Consider the following 22,028-nt stretch of genomic DNA (forward strand, 5'->3'; position numbering starts at 1 on the left):
TCAAGTCTCTCCTGACTCCAAGGAAGATACACCTTTCACTGTGCCTCTCAAAATAGTTTGCTACCTGTATTTCATGCAAATGTTGAGCTAGAAGAGACTAGGGACCACAGTGACCATCCGGGGGATAGAACACTAGACTTAGAGTCAAGTGACCTAGGTTTAATTCTCACCTCTGATCATTTCTGTTAGTGCCATGAACTAACTAGCTGGGTGACCAGGGAAGGCATAGGGTGGAGTTGGGCCAAGGAGAAACTCACCTGAGAGTTGGGAAAACCTTGGTATCCCACCTTGGTTGGACATCAGTCATCACCTTCATTGTACCCAGATGACTTTCTCAAAGGCTTTATCTCTAAGATAGGGTATGGTCACACCAGGGGAGAGACATCCTCTTCCCCAAGCTGTACCCCCCAGAGAAGAACCAGTACCCTCACACCTCCCTCTCCAATCTTCAGAGGAAGCAGAAGGCAGGGGGCAAGGAAAAGGCATAGTGGTAGTCATTGTTCCAGACCATGGCATGCAGCAAGAACACATTGCAATGTAGTGAGGCTACCAACCCCTGGGGGAAAGGTGCAATGACCACAGGACCATGAGCAGTGATAGCTGGGGTTTGAATACCCCATGGTTGTGAGTGGGCAAAGCATGAGACCGGCAGAAAGTCATAAAACATCTGAGGGAGTGGGAACCCTGGGAAAGTGCTCTCATTGCCCTGCCCTAGTTACTCCTCTGGACCCTACATCACTTTACCTCTCTTCCTCAGCTTCCTCACCTATAAAATGGGGATAATAATACTTGCGCTATCTCATGGAGCTGTTCTGAAGATGGACCTTGGAGCTCTTCTCACCACCACAGGCCAACTCAAGTCCTCAAAAATAAGACTACATCCAGCACAGGCCAGATTTAGCACAGCCTATAACCCAGGTGTTTGTCCTGCCCCAGCATGAGGGTATTTAACGGAGCTTCCCCTGTGTTTGTTTTCCATGTCCTTGTTTAAGAGAAAAAACAAAAATGGACACATGGGAGAGAGAGAAGAGATATAGCTAATGTTCAAACCCTGATCCTTAAAAAGCCCATGAAAACTATGGGGAAAGCCAATTCAACTCAAGAGCGGAGTGATTCTCTGTACCAGCAGAGAGCCAGGGCCAGCAATACCAACTGCTCACAAATCCTTGCAGGTGCTCCAAGACCATCAGCTGGGTCAGTGAGTGCCCCCGATACCCTAGACATTGTCTCTAGCCCTGCAGAGGCCTCTTGCTTGATGTCTCCTGTGGCTGGTGAATCGTCACTCCATTAGTCTGCAAGGCTGTGCGTGACCCATGAATTTGATGGGCACTGTGTCTGGATGACCATTTATGAATCGTTTTCAGAGGCTGCGTGGGCACCACCAGAGTGAATTGCAGGAATGGGGAGATGACCTGGATAACCCTAATGAGAACCACAGGCTTGCTTTAGCCTAAATGATTCAAACAATGACCCCCATCCTCCCCTTTCATTGGCTAATGTAGTTTGGTCCATGAGTGCCACTTAAAATTAATGCCGATCCTGAATTCTGAGCAATTACTTAACCACAGTGTGCTACATATTGGGCCTTATACTTTGCCTACTTTTGTCAACAGGCCATTAGCATTCATCTCATCCTATGCCTCCCCTTAAGATCATTTTCTAGGACTTCCTAGACATATAGCTAAGAAGAGCTCCCATGTCCCAGAACGTGAGCCTTCTGGGTATGGTGTACACTTCAGAATGGCAGCATTCATTTCAATTCAGCAAATACTGATTACAGGCTTACTATGTGGCAGGCACTGTGATAGATGTTGGAGATGTCTTTTTCAGTTGGGTCCGACTCTCTGTGACCCTATTTGGGGTTTTCCTGGCAAAGATACTGGAGTGATTTGCCATTTCCTTTTCCAGCTTATTTTACAGATGAGAAAACTAAGGCAAACAAGGTTAAGTGACTTGTCCAGGGTCACACAGCTAGTAAGTATCTGAGGTAGGAGTTGAACTCAGTTCTTCCTGAATCTAGGGTCCAGTGCACCACTTAGCTGCTCCAGATGTTGGGAATAAAAAAAAAAATAAACAGTTCCTGCCCTCAAAGAGCTCACATTTTAATGGACAGATAATACATACATACAAGTAATTAAGCATAAAGTATATACAAAGCAATTTCAAGAAGAAAATAAGTGTGATACGTGGATGGAAAAAGAATGACAAAAGTAGGAGGTGGTACCTAAGATGTGTGTTGAAAGAAGCTAGGGGTCCCAGGAGGCATAAGTAAAGAAGAAGTGAATTCCAGACAAGGGTGACTATGTGTACAAAAACACAAAAGTGGGAGATAGAATGCAGTATACAGGGAATGGCCCAGCAGACCAGTTTGGTTAGAATGAAGAATGCATGCAATGAGGATGGAAAGATAGGGAGGAGCCAGACTGTGGACAGTCTTCAATGCCAGGCTTTAGAATTTGTCTCTTATCCTCGAGGCAATAGGGAGCCCCTGAATTTCTCCAGCAGGTGAATGACACGGTCACACACGTAGTTAAGGGATATCAATATGACAGCTGTGTGGAAGCTGGATTGGAGATGAAAGAGGCCAACCAGAAACAGATGCAGTAGTTCAGGCTAGAGATGATGAGGGCTTGAACGAGGGGAAGGGTGGGAGAGTGAAGAGAAGGGGACATTACAAGAAGTGTTGTGGAGGTAGGATCGACAATACTCAGCGGTAAAAGAAAAATCTCGCTGAGTGATGACTCAGAAATATGATTCAGTCTGAGTCCTATTGTACAAAGCTGGTTGTGCAGAAATTAACTATAGAGAAATAAGTCCATATCCTGAGTTACATAATTCTTCACAGGGGTTCCAGGGTTTCTATAATTAGGATGACACAGGTCTAATGATTGGTTAGTAATGCCAATGTTGTAGCAAGTCATGAAATGTCTTAACAGCCAACCACTCAGTTCCTAAAGCGATAATTAACAGTATAATCTCCTGACTCAAGCGGACCTCAGGTGACAGAGACTTACGGAAGCTCAGTGGACTTCAAACCCTTCAATAACTGCTTGTCTGGGTACTAAGCTTCTTTCAACCACTTAGATGACCCACAGAAACTTCTCCCCCTGTTTTTATTCTTCAGGCAAGCCAATAAGGTCATTTAAGATAGCAGTCAGCGATGTCATTAAAATTATGCTGCAAATAATGAAATACATTTCCTTCTCACTAGAGGTGGGGGACTACAGGTGTGGAATGTTGTAATCACTGCCAGACACAATAACCCTGTTGATTTTGCTTAATTGTTTTTTAGATACAAGAAAGAGTTCTGTGAGACAGGAAGTCTATATAAGGAAATGGACTGTGATGTAAAAAGGTATCACTAAATTTTTAAAAGTAAAATTATTTTAAAATATGCTTTAATCTAACAAACCCAACAAACATTTGTTAGTGCCTCCTACATGCCAGCTGCTGTGATTGACGCTGGAGATAGGAAGACAAAAATGTAATGGTCCCTGCCCTCAAAAAGCTAACATGGTGGGGGGTGGAAGGGGGAGAGAATACAATGGGTACACAAATAAATAAATACAAGGAGATACTAAGCAACTTCCAAAGAGAATATCAATAAATTGGGGGGAGGAGGGATCAGGAGAGGCCTCATATAGGAAACAGCACCTGATTTGTGCTTTGAAGAAGGCTAAAGATTCTATGAGGCAAAGGTAAGGAAGGAATACGTTCCAGGCATGGGAGCAGAAGGCACTTATACAATGGCATGGAAGCCAGAAAAAGAATATTTAGAGAAGAGCTAATAAGCCAGTTTGTCTAAAACAGAGAATAGAGGAAAATAATATGAAAGAAGACTGAAAAGGAGGTGCCACCCCACCCCATGATAGAGGCTTTTAAATGCTAGGTCATGAGTGTGCTGAAGGTCAACTCTTGGTGCCACAGAAAGTTTAGACTCAGCCCTGGCGCCCGATCTAGGGCCCTATCCATAAGACTTCTCTTGGAAGAAAAGGGAAGGAGTACAAATGCAGGAACGCCCTAGAAACCACCCTCTCTGTAGGCGACAGCCGTGCCAGCTTAGATCACAGACAGCTGGATCTGACTATGTGTTCTGTACCTACTCCAGGCATGTCAGATCCAGTAAGTCTGGACAAGGCTCAGTGGTCACAGAACCTACCAAGATGGCGGATATGACAATCATCAAAATTCTGGTCTCTGTGGCGTATAGCTGCCCAGCGGTTGCACTGGTCTGGAAGGTAAGAGAGGTTGAAACATTAGCACCCAGTGTTCTAATGACGGCTGAGCTAACAATCCATCTGAAGATGTTTCAAGGTGATGGTCGGTGTGGACAGCGACAGGGTACTGAACTCCTTCCACCTGGTGGCGCTAGGCCTCAAATGTAGCGTTTACCATGAAAAGGTCCTAGGATCACAGCTTTATCAACCCTCTCAAGGCACAGAGAGATTAGGTGACTAAATTAGATAATTAGATTAGGTAATTAGAGATTAGGCAGGATTTGCACCCACTTTTCCTGATTCCAGGTCCAGCACTATATTCACATTGCCTGAACACAACACTAGTCTTCCTCTAGAATCTTTTTGTTCACTTGTTTTGCCTTTGTGGTTTCAATGGCATAGGAACCTCCAAGTCTGGAAAGTCCCTCCACCAATACAGATCAGGATACTCAGAGGTGAAGTAACTTGCTCAGAGTCACAAGCCAATAAATGTCCGAAGCAGAGTTCGAACCCAGGTCTTCTTTGTTCTGACCACTATGCCCCACTGCCTCTCAATCCTTCCATAGGGGTGTGTGGATTGTTCACTTCCTTTTTCCTGCTAGGGTCAAATTATAGAGATATGAGCTTGGGGAAGGGGAGCCCCGTCTGCAAGAGGACAGAAACCACCAACATAACGAACACCTCTGTCTCTACTGTGACATGCTCATGAGGGTCCAGAGAGACAAAGACAGAAGTCAAGGTAAAATGTCACTGGAGCTCACTAATGGTGTCCTCTATCTCTGCCTTTATCCAAGCCATTGATAAAAAGACCCAACAGCACAGAACCAGGCATAGATTCCTCGAGCTTTCCACCAAAGACATCCTTCCAAGTTGACACTGAACCATTAGTGACCATTCTTTAAGTCCAGACATTCAACAAGCTTTGTATCAATCTAACTGTTCTCTCCTCTAGCCCATGCCTTTTTATTCATTCCACAAGAAGAGCATGAGAGACATACACTGTATCTATAGAATTCTCCTCATCTAACAGTTTAGTTGCCCTGTCAAAATAGGAAATGTGGTTCCTCTGGCATGACATGTTTTTGATGAAGCCATTTGGGCTCTTTGGGAGTCACTACTTCCTTTTCTAGATGTCTTCTCACCATCTCCTTAATAATCAGTTCTAGAATTTTCCCAGGAATCAATGTCAGGTTCATTGGTCTATAGTTTATTGACTTTGCTTCTGTTTATTAAAAATGTGACTGCAGGGGCAGCTAGGTGGTGCAGTGGGTAGAGTACTGGTGCTGGAGTCAGGATGACTTGAGTTCTAATCCAGCCTCAGACACTTGACACTTACTAGCTGTGTGACCATGGGCAAGTCACTTAACCCCATTGCCTAGCAAAAAGAAAAAAAAATGTGACTGCAATTTGCTCCCATTTGCAATATTATGGCACCTCATGTTTTCCAAGGTCATTCAAAGTTGCTAACAGTGACTCAGTGCTCACAATGCCAGTCCTTTCAGTACCCAAGAATGCAGGTCACTTGAGCCTGGTGACTTGAATTTATTAAGGGCTACTAGAAGGAAATAGCAAACTAGTCCAGCATCTTTGCAAAGAAAATCTCAAATGGGGTGACAAAGAGTCATACACAACCAAAAGTAACTCAACAACAACCATAACAACAGTAAGTAGATGCTCAATGACTACTCCATTCTTCTTGGGTAACTCCATATTAGTCATCAGGAAGTTAGGTGGTCCAGTGGATAGAATGCTAGTCCTGGAGTCAGAAAACATGAGTTCAAGTCCTGATTCAGATGCTTAATAGCTATTTGGCCCTGGCAATTCACTTAACCTCTCTCAGCCTCAGTTTTCTCATCTATAAAATGGGGACAATCATAGCACTTACCTCACAGAGTTGTTGTGAGGGTCAAATGAGATAATATATGTAAAGTGCTTTGCAAACTTTAAACCACTATATAAATGCTAGTCATTGCTCATTTTTGTTCTGCCCTTTCCAGTCCAAATGACTCTTGGCAAAAAAAAAAAAAAAGCAAAGTAAGAATTGAGCATCTTTACCTTCTCTGTTATCTGTGATCACCACATCTACCCCGAGCAGAGATCTGATACGTTCTTTTATTCTGCTCTTGCCCATAAGTTAGTCTTAATAACCTTTCCCATTGTTCTCTTTCCTTCCCAGCCTCGGCTCATTCTAAGCTTTAGCAACTGACACTATTTTCACACTTCTATGCTCATCCTCTGTCACCCACCCTTGCTTCCATCTTCTGTCCATACCTTTTAAAAATCTAAGTTGGTCACTGAGTTCCCTATGCATCCACATCAGACTTTTCTAACAACTCCTATTTTTCTTCATCATTAGGCTCGCCTGCCTCTTTGTCTTTGTCCTGAAAGTCTCCCATCTCTCCTCTGCTGCATTCCCCAGTAGAACTTCCATCCACTGCTCCTAGTTTTGCCACTGGGGATGACAATGGTAAGAAGAACAGCAGCAGCCTCAGCAGCAGCCTTTATATGGTGCTGTGAGGTTTGCTAAGCACTTTGTTGTGTTGTTGTTGAGACATTTTCAGCCCAACTCCTCATGACCCCCTTTGGCAAAAAACAAAACAAAACTGGAGCAGTTTGTCATTTCCTTCTTCAGTTCATCTTACAGATGAGGAACTGAGGCAAACAGGACTTTGCCCAGGGTCACACAGCTAGTAAGTGTGTGAGGCCAGATCTGAACTTAGGTCTTCCTGATTTCAAGATTTATACTCTATCCATTGTGCCGTTTCGCTGCCTCAACCTCTTGTTAAGCATAATGAGTCCAACCCTTCTACTGGAGACAACACTTCACATCTTTGGAAAGAGCTATCGTGCTCCCTAAGTCTCATCTAAGGCAAACATCTCAGTCCCTCCAACCAACCCTTATATGGTCCCCAGTTGCCTCACTATCCTGGTGGCTCTCCTTTCAACCCTTCTCTAGTTTGTCAATGTTTTTCCTAAAATGTGGACCTCAAAGCTTTCCTGGATCATGGATACTTCTTCTGCAATCTGGGTCAACTCTAGCTGGAGCACAGCTTCTGTTTCCCATAGCTCTATGGTAAGTAATGAACCAAAGGTAGAGTTTTGCATTTTGGTTGGGAGATAAGATTTTCCCATCTCCAAATGGAACAAAGAGGTGGTTGGGGTTTGGTTGGGGTTTGGTCAGTACATGCCAAGGATTAATGAGTAGGATTAACAAACTCAGAGGAAGCAAACACACCAAAAGGAAAAAAGGACTGGTGAAAAATACCACCCAAGTAAGTAATCAAGAGACATTCTGAGAACAGATGGATGGATGGATGGGTGGGTGGATGATGACGATCATCATGATGATGAAGACAACAATGACGATGACAACAATAACTTCATCAGTGTGGGGAACTTGGGAGACAGCATAGGTTAGTGGAAAGAGTAATGAATTTGGAATCTAAAGAGTTAATTCTGGCTCTACCTCTTGCTACCTGTGTGACTTGAGCAAGTCACTTAATCTCTCTGGACTTCAATTTCCTCAACTGTAAAAATGAGTTGGACTAGATAACCTCAAAGGTCCCTTCCACCTAGAAATCTATGATTCTATAAACCTCTCTGGCCTCAGTATCCTCATATGTAAAATGAGAAGGTTGGGCTCAATGATTTCCATGGGATGCCTTTCCACTCTAAATTGATGATGCTATGACTGTCAACTACCTCTCCCAACTGTCTGCAATTTCCAGTCTTAGAGAACTGCCTAGATCACTAAAGGTCAAGTGACTTCCCTGGGATTACGTGATCAGTATATGTCAAATATATAGCTCTTCCCGACACCAATGCCAGGGCCCTCTCCACTCAGTCACACTGCCTCATAGCAGCAGCACCTATATAACAACAACCATCACCACAGCTATTTATATGACACTTTAAAGTTTGCAAAAGCTTTACATTATCTCAAGATATGTAGGCATAATGTCAGCCCACATTTACATAACCCTTTAAGGTTTGCAAAGTATTAGACTGTAGTATAATCTCATGTGTTCCTAACAACCCTGTGAGCAAAATACTATATTTATCCCCATTTTACAGATGAAAAAACTAAGACTCAGAGAAGTGAAATATCTTGCCCATGGACACAACACTAAGAAGAGTCTAAGAAAGGATTTGAACCCAGATCTTCCTGATTCAAAGTCCTGGGGGCTCTAACCACAGTACAATACTGCCTCTCATTTCTAACTTTTCAAAGCCCTTCCACACTGATTAATGCACGTGAACCTCACAATAATTATGTGAAGTAAGTAGAGTAAGTTTCATAGATAATAGTACCAGAATGCAACTCCATTTCCTGGATGAGAAAACTAAGTCTGAGCATGAAAAAGTAACTTGCTGAAGTTCACACAGAAAGGCTATTGTTCCCAACATCAAGTTAAAAGGCTTGAAGAAAATATTCTCCCACCAAAGTGGAACACTAATGCATTGTTGGTGGAGTTGTGAAATGATCCAACCATTTTGGAGAGCAATTTGGAACTATACCCAAAGGGCTATAAAAATGTGCATACCCTTTGACCCAGCAATAGCACTTCTAGGGCTATATCCCAAAGAGATCACACAAATGGGAAAAGGACCTACATGTACAAAAATATTCATAGCAGCTCTTTTTGTGGTGGCAAAGAAGTGGAAATTGAGAGGATGCCCATCAATTGGGGAATGGCTGAGCAAGTTGTGGTATATGAAGGTGATGGAATACTATTGTGCTATAAGAAATGATGAACAGGCTGACTTCAGAAAAACCTGGAAAGACTTGTATGGTCTGATGCTGAGTAAAGTGAGCAGAACCAAGAGAATGTTGTACACAGTAACAGCCGCGTTGTGTGATGACTAATATTGATAAACTTAACTCTTGCTGGAAATACAAGGATCTAAGACATCTCCAAAGGCCTTGTGATGGAAAATGCTATCCACACCCAAAGAAAGAACTATGGAAGCCGAATTGTTATTTTTTTTTTCTTCCATTGAGTTTTGTTTCCTCTTTCTGATGGTTCCTCCTATTGGTTTTAATTTCTACTTACAACATCACTAATGTGAAAATATGTTTAATATGAATGTAAATGTATAACCTATATCAGATTGTGTGCCATCTTGGGGAGGGTGGTGGGGAGGAAGGGGAAGAAAAATTTTAAACTCAACAGCATATGGAAGTGAATATTGATAAATCAAAATAAATAAATAAATAAATAGGAAAAAAAAAGAAAATATTCTCCCACCAAATAGGACACAATGTGAACTAAAGGGGATTTTTACAAGTTTTTAGAATAGATTGGGTATGAGAGAGAGATAGAAAGCTGATCAAAGCTAGGATTGAACTCATATCCTCTAATTGCAGATCTTGTGTCCTTTGGTATGACAACCACGATCCATTAAAGGAGGACATTAAGGTCCAAAGATGTTTAGAGACTTACCTAACTTCATGCAGATAGTTAGTCCTTATATTTCTATAACTGCCCAATTGGTTCAAGCTGCACATGCACGCACGTGCGCGCACGCACACACACACACACACACACATACATCTTTTTAACATTAACGTCCTCCCAAAGATGCAATACAGCTGCAAATCATAAAACACCACATATAAAACACCAAAATTTAGGTGACTCACAGCACACTGCAGAGACCTGTATATGGTGGGCATAAGTAGGCTACAACCAGTCACCAATGATGACTTGTGTACAAGAAGTGATTTAAAAGGAGAGATCACCAAGAAGATGCCCCATAGAAGAGGTGGGTAGTGAGAACCATGGATGACTGATGGACAGCCTAGGTGCTGCCCTCATTCTGTAAAATGCTGAAAGGTCTCCCTCACATCTAAGCCCTTCCTGTGAAGCCCTTCCTGGAAGACTGATGAGGAAATAATAGCAAGAGGATAACGGACGCATCCAAAGAGAGGGAGAATGCTAGGGCAGTTAGCCAAGCCAATGGCCACTACTAACCAAGGGGATCAGGATAGGTTTCCTAGATGAGGTAGCATTTGACTTGCCTCAGTAGAATGAAAGCTCCTTAAGAGCAGGGATTGTTTTATCTTTTGTAATTGCATCCCCAGCACCCAATACAATTATCTGGCATTATTAGTTAATTAGTTGGTTGGGCTTTAAAGGACGGATAGCAATTCAACAATTGGAGAGCAGAGGAAAAGGAATTCCAGGTAATGGTAACATCATGAGCAAGGATGAGAAAATTTAGGAAAAGAGGCAATATAGTACAATGGAAAGAGGACCTGAGTTCAAAACTTGCTTCTGATACTCACTGCCTCTGTGACTTTGAAAAAAGTCACTTAACCTTTTTCAGCCTCAGTTTCTTCATCTGTAAAATGAGGCAGTTGAATAAGATGATCTCAGGGGCCCCTTCCAGTTATAAATCTATGATCCTGGATATGGAAGATAGTAAGTAGCTTGATTAGATAGTAGGACACACTGAGGAGAACAGTATGTGACAAGAATAGAAAAGTAGCAGTATGAAGGAATTTTCCTCCTTCTCCTAGCCTCCAAGACATAGCAATTACCATGGAATCAAAATGTTATATCTAGAAGCGAACTTAAGGAGTATTTAGTCCAACCCTCCAATTTTATAAATGTAGCACTTCCTCTAAGGCCATTCCCACCAACCAGCATCTGCATTTGTGAATTAGGGTCCCCAAGAGGCAGTACCTACTGCTTTTGCATTCTATGGGAAAACTTAGGAGGTTGTACTTCTAACACTGTAGCTTCTGAGCCCCTACTAGTGTTTTTCCCATTAACGATGAGTCAGCAGAATTAAATAGCTTTTAGAAAAGACATTTATTAAGATAATACTGTAAGCACAATCCTTACAGTATTATCTTAATAAATACTGTCCTTATCGTATTATCTTAATAAATGTCTTTTCTGGGGGGCAGCTAAGTGGCGCAGTGGATAGAGCACTGGCCCTGGAGTCAGGAGGACCTGAGTTCAAATCCAATCTCAGACACAGAACACTTACTAGCTGTGTGACCCTGGGCAAGTCACTTAACCCACATTGCCTAACCCAAAAAAAAATGTCTTTTCTAAAAGCTATTTAAAACATTCTTCTCAAGAGCCTAAAACATACTCCCACATAAATACATTCAACTTCTGTGGGAATGGTGGGCTTAAACTTGAAGTTCAGTGGTAGTAAGGCACACCTATGGCAAAGAAGTAAGATAACTCCTGGTACTGGGTAGTTCTCTGCTAGGTTGGTAGCGCAGGATTGGGTCATTTCTTGAATCCATAGGTAGCATGTCTCTCTGACATGAGGGATCATGCTCTCTGAAGCTGCTATCTTCATCCATCTTTCCATATCCATCCATCCTTGGGTTGTATCTCCATTGCCAGGTTTACTCACTGTCTCCTACTGGTCTAGTCTCTCCAATAACATGCTCAGTGAGGGGGGGCAGGGAGGAGAGAAAGTCTAAAAGTCCCCTCCATCCTTCCAAAAATGATTTCCTCTCAGAGGCCTTGGTTTTTGACTTCTGGCTCCAGCTCTCAAACTGATGAACTCCCATATTTGGAGTCTCCCATTGATTGAGAGGTGGGTGTGTGTGCTCCATTCTTTCAGCCAATCAGGAGATGTTTTCCATACATCATCATCTGTTCTCATTCAATTGCCAAAGCCCTAGAATTCTCTCAAATTAAGGACTTATTCACACTTCCATAGGAAAATTCCTTAACCCTTACTCCTGCTGATTGAATGAGTGATTGATTCTGTGATTCATTTTTTAAAAAAGAAAGTCTTGTTACCCAATAAAGGTATCTGTGTCAAGGTCAATTTTGTTTATACATTAAAACAGATCATCTTTCTTGATTGATGTATTGACGTATGACTCATCCAAGAGGCATTAATGCCTGGGAAAGGTAACAGAACTCAGAACATCTTGTCTTTACAGAAATTACATTAATTGAAATGAGGGTGTGGAACCCCACCCCTGATACCATAAAGAGCTATAAGTAAAGCTAGGTTTCCTGTTTGCAGCCCTACCCAAGACCCCAGCTCTGTCCATTGCTTTTCTTTTTAAAGAACCAGCTTTCCACATTTGAAATATATCTCCTTTACTTCCTACATCCATCCTGTCCTACAAGGAAGGGGTAACGAATATGTAGTGTCCCCAAAATATACAGCCTAACAAAACACAGTATGCCTGTTAGATCTAGGTAAGCCACAAACTGGATTATCAGCCCCTGAAAAATCAAGTATTGGCTAGAGTTTAAGTGCATGACCTTGAACCTGAAACAGACCGTGCCTTGGCTCTTCTTCTATTTAGAAAAGGAAATTCAAGAAGACTAGCCCTGTCCTAACCCTGGAAGTGGTTTTCTGGAGGCAAGAAGAATTCAAATCCACATTTCCTTTCTTCACTGAGGGGTTTCACTCCAGAACCCAGGTGATGAGGAAACCATGTCCTGCCCTTCAGTGCTTCTTACAAAGCCTCTGAAACAGGAGGCCCAACCCCAGTCATTCATCTCATCTTCCCAAATGTCTCATTTCTGCCTCCCACCCTGTGTGGAGGTGGGAAACATTGCCAAAATAGAACAAGGAGCACCGGAGTCAGAGGGTGTCAAAAGCTCAGTCTGACGGCCGAGGCAACACAGCTGAGCACGGTGGATTTTAGCATCCCTGATGATTCTCTCTTTCCATTTTCCTTCAGGGAAACAACCCACCCCTTAATATTATTTGTCCTACGGTCAGTACAAACCTCCCCCCCCCTTACATTCAGAAAATGGCATAAAAACAAGAAAAAGTGTGGGGGAAAATAATAATCTCCTGAGCACTAGTTAGGATTCTGGAATGTCAGAGCTAGCAGAAGCTTTAGGGCTTACATAATCACAGGCCTCAGAAGCTATGTAGGCCAGCTGACCTAGATGAACAAAATTCTCCAGTACAACTTAGCCCCCAGGTTACAGTCATCTTACCTTTGCCTGAAGACCTCCAATGAGGGAGAACTCACCCCCCACCCCACCCCCAAGACAGACCAGATCACTTTGGACTGCTTTCTAATCATTAGTCACTTTTTTCCTTCTGTCCAACCTAAACGTAGCCCTCTGCACCTTCCTCCCACACTGTCTGATTCTGCCCTGTGGAGCCAAACAGAAGAGTTTTAGCCCTTCAGATTCTTGAAGATGGCTCTTACATTCTCCACAAACACTTAGTCATTTCTTTCTTTCCTCTCCAAGCTAATCATCCCCATTTCCTTTGATCACTTCTCATACAGCATGGACCTAAGGCCCTTCACCATTCTGGCTGCCATTCCCTGGACACTCTCCAGCTTATAAACATCCTTCCTAAACTGTAGAGTTCAGCACTGAACACAATGTCCTAGAAAGGGTCTTGCCAGGACAGAGAATGGTAGGAATATTACTTCCCTTTTCCTGACAGCTGTGGCAGGTGCAACCTAAAATCACATTCTCTTTGGGTGGCTGTCCCATCACATTCCTGCCTCATATTGAGATTTCTGCCCACTAAAACCCTCAGATCTCTTCAGACAAATGTCCGTCTAACCTTACTTCTGCTGTCTTGGACTTGTGACATTAATTTGTTCTAACCCAAGTATACAGTTTTATATTTATCCCTATGAAATTTGGCCCAGTCATCTAGCCTATCAAGATCTTTTTGGATTCTGACTTTGTCATCTCACATGCTAGCTATCACATCCAGCTTTGCATCTTCTGGAATTTCAATAAGCATGCCATTAGAGCCTTTAGCCAAGTCTAGGATAAAAAAATTTCTGATTCTATAGAGCCAAGTAAGATCCACTGGAGACCCCCTTCCAATCTGACATCAAACTTTAACTGTCTTTTGGTTCCAGCCAAACAATCAGATCAGAATTCATCTAATTATCCTATTATCTAGTCCACTATCTCCTCCTCCATCCCTCTCCACAAGATTAGCATGAGGAAAATCAAATGCTTTGACTATACAAAATGGAAGAGGTTCAACCAGGTCATCCATTCAAACCCCCTGATTTGATAGATGAGGAAACTGAGACCCAGAGAGATTGAGTGACTTTCCCAATTTCCATTAATAATCATAATAATTCACATTTACATCGAATTTTAAGGTTTGCTAAGTACTTTCTTCACAGTGGCTAGTGTAAGGTTTACTGTCCCCATTTTTAAAATGAGAAAACTGAGGCTCTGAGAGATTAGATGAATCGTACCTAATGTTACATGACTAGTAAGAACCAAAGTTAGGATTCAACCCTCAGTGTCTCCTGACTCCCAAACCAGCACTACACCAGGTGCCATCAGAAAGCGTTCCCAAGGGGGAGCATAGTGAACCTTCTCCATTCCATCCCTCTTCACTGTCCATGGACCTGACTGGGCCTCCAGTATTCCTCCTCTCCCAGCTGAGGCCCTGAAGAGTTCTGAAGTTTAACATTTGTCTTTATACCCAAGTAGGGCAATCATCCCAGCATCTCCTGATGGCATGACTATGCCAATTTAACGACAGGTCAATGAAAAATGCTCACCATGACCATGAGTTCCAAGAGGAATAGATTGACTCAAACACCACCAGGCCCGTCTGTCTCCTCCACCACTCTTGACATGAGTACTCTCAGACCTGAAAGATGCTATGGCGAGGGGCTTGTTGGTATTTATTATTTACTAAGATGTGTACCACACCTACTTCCAAAAGGATTCTAGGTGGCTAGCAGATGGAAATACCGTACAAGATAAAGCGTCTAAATATAAGAGCTTCTTGAGAGCAGGGACTTTATCTGGTTTTATCTGTATCTCTCCTATTATCTAGCAAGGCCCAAAACTGCTTTGTAAGCACCTGGTCTGGAATCCTAGATCAAGCATCAGAAGGAACTTTTGAAACCATCTGGTCTAATCTCTTCATCTTATACATGTGGGAACTGAGGCCTATACAGGCAAAGAGACTTATCCTACGTCAGAAAGGTAGAACTGGGTTTAAACTCAGGCCTTCTGCTTCCAAATAGAGTCATTTTTCCACCATATTATGCTGCTTTGGGGGATAAATTCAAGTAAGTGGGACAGGAATAATTGTGTTCACCTCCTTCCTACAATATAAGGAGAAAAGAATCAACCACTAATACTTCTGAGAACCTTAACCTTACCCAGTTTTGGACTGGATCTATGATTTTGATTTGTATAGGGAACCCATAACAAGAAAACTCCCCATGCCAATGAAGATCTGGGCCTGCTCTATTAGTTATAGTCTTAGAGTCGCCTGGGACCTGGGACCTTCAATGGTAAACTGGCTTTCCCAGGGTCACCCAGCCTGTGTGTATCATAGGCAGGGTTGAACCTAGGTCTTCCTGAATTAGAGACTAGCTCTCCATCCAATAGACCACACTGCCTCTACTTCCTATCAGGGAAAAAATTGTTGAAAAGTTGGAGACAGGTCGAAGAAGTTAATTAAATTTAAAATCGCATAATTATCACCTTTTACTCATTAAAGAAGGCAGGATGATGTTACAGAAAGAGGGTTGGATTCAGAAGCATAAGAGAAAGGTGAATGTAATCCTGCCTCCAGCACCTCCTAGTTGCATGATCTTAAACAAGTCGCTAAAGTTCTCTGAGCCTCAAGTTCCAAATCTGTGAAATGGGAATGCAAGTACCTCCCTGACAAGGTGGATGGGAGGAAAGTAAGCCTTAGAGCACTTTATAAATGTGCGTGATCATTACAGGAACCAAGAATCGACCTCTTACCTTCCCCTCTTTAAATATGCAACAACACTGGCTGCCTTCCCCCAGCCAATGGGTCACCTTTCCTCCCTTTCAACAGCACTAAAAAGTCTCTCTCAAATATCCTTTGCCCTTTTGGGAGAGGGGAGGTGTGGAAAGAGGGAAAGAGGGAAATGCAATTCAATTCAACATGTTTTCTTTGAGCATTGAACATCTACAATGTGTCTAGTACCAATCATAGGGAGAAAAGGCAGTAAAAAAAGTATGGAACAGAGATGGCTTGCTACCCACTGGGAACTCTTCCTAATGGCTTCAGGGGACCTTGACTATCTCAACCCTTAAGCCTCCCTTGGCTTGCCCATTGTCACACAGCTAGTACGTGTCAAAGGCAGGATAGATCTCATACCTAGCAGCTAAGCCATGCTGTTTCCCTTTTGTTAGATGTAACCAGGGTCAGGTCTGGACCCTGTGATTTCATTGACACAGGGTTCTCTCTGGTGAGGAAACACCCTTCACAAATAGAGGTTGCACTTTCTCTGCAATTTAAAGTCTTAGACTTGTGTGTGTTTTTTTAAAAAAATATTTTGATAATGCATTTCAGTGATTTCCTTTGCAATGCTATACATTTTACTTTACCCATTTAAAAAACGTTCTTCTGAGGAGTCCATAAGTTTTACCATCATGCCAAAGGGGACCCTTACTCAAAAAAGAGTCAAGAACCCCCATCTTAGAGGTGTCTAGAGCCCTAAGAGGTAAAGTGATCTTGCGGTCACACAGCCAGGATCTGAACCCATCTTCTTACCTTCAAGGCCAGCACCCTATCCACTAAACCGACCCACTTTTTCATAATACCTCATATTTCCATCAGATCTCCTCCTACATCACATTCCTAACAACCCTTTCCAGGTGGGTCCTCTAGGTGTCATCTCCAATTTGCAGATAAGAAGGTTGAGGGACAGTGAGTTTAAGTGATTTGCCTTTGGTCACATAGCTAAGAAGTGAGGAGACCAGTTTTGAAGCTGTGGGTATGTGGCACCAGCGATTAGAGCACTAGCCTTGGGAATCCGGAGGACCTGAGTTCAAATCTTTCCTTGGACACTCTCTAGTTGTGTGAGCTCTTTCAGGTTGTTTCTTCATCTGTAAAATGGATAAAATGGACCTATGTCACCAGGTGGTTGTGGGGATTGAATGAGATGTTACATGTAAAGTGCTTGGCAAACCTTAAGATCCTCTGTATTATAGTTATTACTCTCATAATTTCAAATCTAGCTTTCCACCTTCCCATGCTACCCTTAAGGAAGCTGCCATTTAAATTAAGTTGGGACAAGATGTCTTTGCTCACTCCTCCCAACTGGTCACCCAGATAATCATATTAGCCCCAAAGAGAGAAGATTTCACTCCACAGCTGGTGAAGAGATGATAAGAATTTCCAATAGTCACTCACTGGATCTCATTGGCAAGCCTAGTCTTCACTCGAGGAATGGAAGGGGGTGGGGACAGCTGACTTCCCAAAGTGCTCCCCCTGGCCATTGTTGAACACTTTGCCCTCACCCTCAGCAGCATGGTGCCCAGGCACCAGAAGGCACACTCAGACAGCACAGCTTTGAGCTGCAGCAAGCACGGCTGAGAGGAAATGATTAAGCCTTCCCTTGTCACAGGAGGGACCATAGTTAGTTTACCTGGAAAAAGCAACACTATGGAAAGCCCCAAAGTCTCTGTCTCATGCTCTCCTGCCTAAGGGGAGGCCATCTCCAAAGTCCCCATGGCCAGGAAAGTCAAATCCCCACAGGTAAGTCTGCTTTCCCCAGGAGCTGAGAAAAGGGCATGGGGCCTAGGAAGCAGGAGGTCAGAATCCTGGAGGAGAGCCCAGCAGGACCAGTCCCTGGTCAGCTCCTTCTGTGGCCCCAGCCTCCCCAACTGTCATCCCCTGCCCCTTCCCTCCCATTCAAGGCCCATCCTGGGGAAGCATGGTGCCCCCCATGCCAGACATCACTTGGTTTCTACCTTTGTATGTACCAGTCACCAGAACAAGTCCTGAACCTCTCAATGCCACGGGCCCCTCTCTGAGGCTATAAACCAAAGAGTAGGTGTCAACCTAGGCTAGTAGAGAGAATTTTCCCACCTGGGAGCTCCTCATAGCAATGAAATCATAGGTCTATGCCCATTCCCTAGCACCTATCACAAAGTCCACACTCAGTAGGAGCTTGGTAAAAATGTATTAATTAATTGTGAGCTAGTGGAAAAAGAACCAGCTCTGGCTTCAGAGAACTCAGGCCCAAATCCAGCCCCTCCCACCCGGTGTTTCCTCACCTGTTAGATGAGAGACTGAACTAGCTACCCCCTTAACTCTACATCCAATCATCCTATGATTGATTTATTGATCTCCCCAGGCAGTGGGTTCAAATAAAATTGAAGCCAAAGTTTTATAAACTTAGAGTTTGGAGAACATGTCATTTACATGTAAACACATTCATCTACTTATTTACGTAAAATAATATGCGGGACACAGGGTCCCAGACCTGTTCAGGAAAATACATTTGGCAACAATGGCCTAAGAGAAAAGTCAACCTGATTTCTACTGCCATGCCCCTACCCCTCTCCTTCCTGCTAGGGCATATCAGCCCTGTGTGCAAGGTCATCTTAGTACCCCTACTGGAGGTAGGGGAGAAGAGGGAATCCCTGATCGATCATTCACGTCCCCCTATGCATTGACATTGTGGAATGGCCTGGCCTTGGGAAGAAGGAAGAATGGCAGAGGGAGCGAATGGGAGGCGATACAAGGAACTCCTCTCTAATAAGCCACAGAGCATTAGTACATTAGTAACCTCCTAGACTCAAAGCAAGGCCAGGAAGACAGATAGACTGAAGTCAATTCAATTAAATATTTATCATACACCTTTTGGGTACAGGCACTGCACCAAGTATTGTGGAAACAAAGACAAATATGGAAGTCTCTGCCCATGCAGAGCTTACACTCTATTATTCCCAAGCTAATGGAATTCCAAGCTATGGCTAACTGAGTCATAATCACAGACTTGGAACTGGGAGGGACCTTAGAAGCCATCTTATCCAATCCCATTCTTTTGAAAAGGGGATGAGGAAATAAGATGAGGAATGTAAGAAGAGGATGAGGAAAAGAAGGTTCAAAGAATTGAGGGCACTTTCCCGTGACCATACAGCCAATGAGTGTCCAAGGCAAGATTGAACATGGGTCACCTTGAAACTGAGTCCAAACTTTAAACACTACACTGTGTTGCCCAAGCTCTGCTAAATTCAAATCCAGCACATTTTCCCCTGATCTCTAGGATCCTAGATTGAGAACCAGAAAAAAGCTTAGAGATCATATAATCCAACCACTCCCTCCCATTTGATATATGAGAAAACTGAGGCATAGTAGAAGGGTGAAGTGACTAGCCCAAACTCATCAAGCTAGACCATAGCAGAGTTCAGATCCGAAGGCATGTCCTCTGACCCTGTTGAGGTATAGCAGATGGAGCACAAATCCTGCTTCTGACAAGTACTAGTAGTGTGACCACAGACAATTAATTTCACCTCTCCGTGCCTCAGTTTCCTCATCTGTAAGATGAGGGGTTTGGCAACATTAGATGACTTCTGAAGTCTCTTCTAGCTTCACATCTGTGATGCTATGATCCAGTAAATGTATGCAGTGTGTTACAGTTCTCCTGGAAGAGAAGAGAGAGCTGCCCATAGATCTGAGGACTAAGGAGGAGCTTTCCATACAGAGATTCACTTTAATGCCAAGGAAAATGGATCAAAGAGACAGGAAACAGTAGAACAATGGGCCACTTCTAGCGATGCGCCATGGAACATCACTCCCCTTCCCACCCTCTCTTACTCAGTCAAACAGGTCTGCTAGCTGTTCTCCATCTCTCTGCTCTGTATCTCCGTCCAAGCGTTCCTTCCACGTCCCCCCTCTCAGAATTCCCAGCCTCTTTCTAAGCAGAATTCAGGTGCCACCTCACACATGGAGTGCTGATCCTCCCAATTGTTAGTGCTTTCCCCGCTCCTGCAAAATTCCCGTGTACACATTTCATATTCGTTCGTGCATGGATTGTATCCCCGAGTGGAAAGTGGGCTCCTTGAGGGCAAGGACAGTTTTAGTTTTGTCTCTGTATACCCAGAACCTCAAGTAGTCCTTCGGCCCATAGAAGGTGCTTAATAAATGTTTGAATTAAATTGAATTGAGTTGAGTTGGGGTAGAGAGACATGGGCCACTTCTGAGAATAGGAAGCAAAGCCTTTCTCACTCTCTTTCTTCCAGTAAAACCGGCTCACTAACAGTCAGCATAGATTGGAAATCTCACACTCAGGGTCAAAAAAAATCAAATACTGCATGTTGAAAACCAGTGTAGTGCCAAAAGCCTGGGGATTTTAATAGACTTCAGCTAAATAAGCATCAGGGGCAATGTTGCTGCCAAAAAAGCGAATGGTGTCTTGAGTTTCATGAACAGAAGCCCAGTGTTCATGATAGGGAGGAAGGGGCAGCAGGGGGTTAGAGCCCTTCTGGCCTCCATCTTTGTCAGATGACATCTGGAACATTGTGTCTGTCCTGGACCTCCCATTTTAGGAATAATATTGACAAGCCAGAGTTCGGCCAGCAAAGACTGTTTACAGTGAGAAAGGAACTGATAACCATGCCATGCCTTAATTGAGGAAATTACTTAACCTCTGTGGGCCTCTCCTTCCTCCTCTGTAAAAGGGGGTGGGAAGGCGGGTTACAGGAGAAAGAGTGCTGATCCTGGAGTCATACGCCTTTGAGGTAGTTTAAGGGAAATGATGTATTTGGCAAAAAGGGGGGTCTGTTACCTCTCTTTTGGTTCCATTCTACCATTTAGAGTTGGAGTCAGAACTCCAATCCTGCCTCATGAACCCTTACTAACTTTGTAAACTTTGGCCAAGCCACTTCAACTCCGTGGGTCTCAGTTTCCTCAAATGTAGAATAAGAAGGTAAGACTTGATGGTCTCAGAGGTCCCATTCATCTCTTTGAACTTTGATTCTGTGATTCTGTGGGGGAGAAACGACCCTGAAGGTCCCTTCTGACTTTGATTCTGATGGACTGGAGATCTTTAGCCTAAAAAAGGGATCTTAGGGGCAGCCTAGTAACTGTCTTCAAGTATTTGAAGGACCATCAAGTGAAAAGGGAATTAAGCTTCTTTTACTTTGTCCCAGGGGACAGAAATAGGAACAATGGGTGGGATTTTTAGAAGCATGTGTTGGTTTGTAAAGCAAAACCTCCTAACAATCAGAGCTATCCAAAAGCAGGTGAGGTGATCTCAGGGGGTGAGTTCTCCATCACTGGAAGTCTTCAAGTGAAGGCTAGCTGACCTGATTAGAGACGCTGCAGAGGGGATTCCAGCCCAGGAATAGCTTGGACCAGGTGACCTTTGAAGGCTTTCCCAACTCTGAGTGTCTATGGTTCTTCTGGACTGGAAAACCATGTCCAGTTTTCATGGGACCAGAGGATTTGGGAAGGACTTTACTGACATCTAAATAGCAGAATGGCACCAAAAGAGAGGTAACAGAACCCTTTTTTGCCAAATACATCATTCCTCTTAAACTACCTCAAAGGCATAAGGCCTTTGAAAGGTCCAAAACTAGAGAGGTGATTAATCTGTCAGCTTTGCTGCCTAACCCAGTCAGGAAACCATCAGATTGTACCTAGTTTGGCCTAATGGCCTGAATGATTTGGGGAGTCTTTGTTTAGAGGGCTCTTTGTGTTTTGCACATCCCAGTAAAGTATTAATCATTGTTAGATGTATAGCTCATAGAACCACATCTCTAGGTCTGGAAGGGACCCTCTGTTTAGCATTCAAAGCCCTTCCAAAGCAGTTCCCTCCTTCCTTTCCAGTCTTCTTACCCTTTCTCCTCACCACGTACCCTTTGTTCCAGAGACACCAGCCTCCTGAATGTTCCACTCCCTTCTTTGGCTTCAGGATTTTCTCTGGCTCTCCTCCAAGTCTGGGATGATCTCCCTCCTTAACCCTACCTACTGACCTCCCTGGCTTCCTTTAAGTCACAACTAAAATCTCATCTTTTATAGGAAGCCTTGTCCAACCTCTCTTAATTCTAATGCCTCCCCTCTGTTAAATATTTTCTATTTATCCTGTAT

The sequence above is a fragment of the Vombatus ursinus genome, unplaced genomic scaffold, assembly GCF_900497805.2.
Source record: "Vombatus ursinus unplaced genomic scaffold, bare-nosed wombat genome assembly UNPS02014840.1, whole genome shotgun sequence".
Lineage (NCBI taxonomy): Eukaryota > Metazoa > Chordata > Mammalia > Diprotodontia > Vombatidae > Vombatus > Vombatus ursinus.